We start from the raw sequence: 1957 nt of genomic DNA, 5'->3' as shown, positions 1-1957 counted from the left end.
ACCTTCAAAGAAAGAAGGAAAGAGATGGGGTAAGTTATTAGAGAAACACAAGAGGAAAGGCTGTAAAGACATGTAAAAACCATGAATTAAGTATGAAACCATATAAAATATGAAAAACAGCAACAATAGAAAAGGAAGGATATGGAAAGCAGAAAAGATATAAAAAGGAAAAGATGAGAGAAAAAAATATAGATAACTCTATGATTAGAAAAAATATTTTTACAATATTTTTTGTGTTATTTTCATGACAGAAAAGTGAAATTACTTTAGGTCTACTTTGAGCTATTTTAAACCAATATTGGTTTGGAGATGATTGTTAGGCTTAAGTGTTCTGATTGAATATATAAAAGGATATGGGTTACATAACACGCAGACTAAAAAAGAAACAGCACTCAGTGGCAAATACTTATTTCAGTAAAATAGTATGTGGGAAGGATGCATTTTTCAGGAAAGACAATACCACAAAGGAGTTCAACCCCAACAAATGCCAGTTAAAGATGTTACCCCAGTGCCATGTAGACAGGTACTCCATATAAACTACATATTTTACATCATTCGATATTGGTTAAGCAATTTGATACTGCTTTTCATATCTTATGTTTTAAAACCAAAACTAATTAAACTATGAAGACTTGTTATAAATACATGCAATAAACATTGTATCATACATTTTAGTGCCTGTGTATTTTTAGACATTTGGTAATTCCTTAACTATGTACCTAATAATGTTTTTGTCTATTCTAATATCTCATAAACCAACTGTGCTGTAACCCTCAAATCTCAGATTTCCAGATTCCTAGACACCTGCTAGAATGATGTAATTTCTCCTAGCTCTGTTGAATGACAAGATGAATGGCTGCAAACTCATCATTACTCTTGGATTCATTGTTATTCAAGTCACTTCGCTGCACTTTCTTTAAAGGCACAAAGCATTCAGGGATGGATTATCTTTTCAAAATGGTAAGAAAGCTATGAGAGCTAAGCACCATGACTAGCTCAGATGGAGTACTGAGAATAATGTCATTTGGACAGCTAATTGAGCTAAGCAAATGCAAGTTTCTCATTGGCCAACAGTTTATTACAGTAATCCCACTGTCTTGTTTTTAGGGAGTATGTATCTGTTTGCAAGTGTGGGGGGACACGTGTGACAGGTTTGGAGGCAGTCACAGATGATGGGAAGCTCCTCTGTCAGCTGACAGATTAAGATGTCCTTGCATTGAGCAAGAGTAGTAGGAGCAACTGCCCACACAACCTTTGTGTATGTGTGTTGATTCGTAGTGTTCAGAATCTGGACTGGATTTCTTCATTTTGAGAACAGCTGATGTTTATCTCTGCACATCACAAAAATGTCCCCTAGGTTGTATGTGCCGCAAAAGCATAGAGAAAGAAAGACTATTCCTACCTTGTAGAGCTTAACCTCTAAATATAAAAAGCAGATGAAAGTTGGGATGGGAAATGGATGGACAGTGGACTGGCCAAGTGCAGAGCAGATTAGTGACACTGTGAGAGTATGTTGTGGTTTAACCCCAGCCAGCAACTAAGCCCCACACAGCCGCTCGCTCACTCCCCCCCCAGCGGGATGGGGGAGAGAACTGGAAGAGTAAAAGTGAGAAAACTCAGGGGTTGAGATAAAGACAGTTTAGTAGGCAAAGCAAAAGCCGTACACGCAAGCAAAGCAAAACAAGGAATTCGCTCACTACTTCCCATCGGCAGGCAGGTGTTCAGCCATCTCCAGGAAAGCAGGGCTCCATCACACCTAACATTTACTTGGGAAGACAAATGCCATCACTCCGAATGTCCCCCTGTTCCTTCCTCTTCCCCCAGCTTTATATGCCGAGCGTGACGGCATATGGTGTGGGATAGCCCTTTGGTCGGTTGGGGTCAGCTGTCCCAGCTGTGTCCCCTCCCAGCTTCTTGTGCACCCCCAGTCTGCTCGCTGGTGGGGCGGTGTGAGAAG

This window comes from Nipponia nippon, unplaced genomic scaffold (assembly GCF_047370975.1).
Source record: "Nipponia nippon isolate SJK-2023a ecotype South Korea unplaced genomic scaffold, ASM4737097v1 scaffold_1, whole genome shotgun sequence".
Taxonomy (NCBI): domain Eukaryota; kingdom Metazoa; phylum Chordata; class Aves; order Pelecaniformes; family Threskiornithidae; genus Nipponia; species Nipponia nippon.
This window is presented reverse-complemented; position numbering follows the sequence as displayed.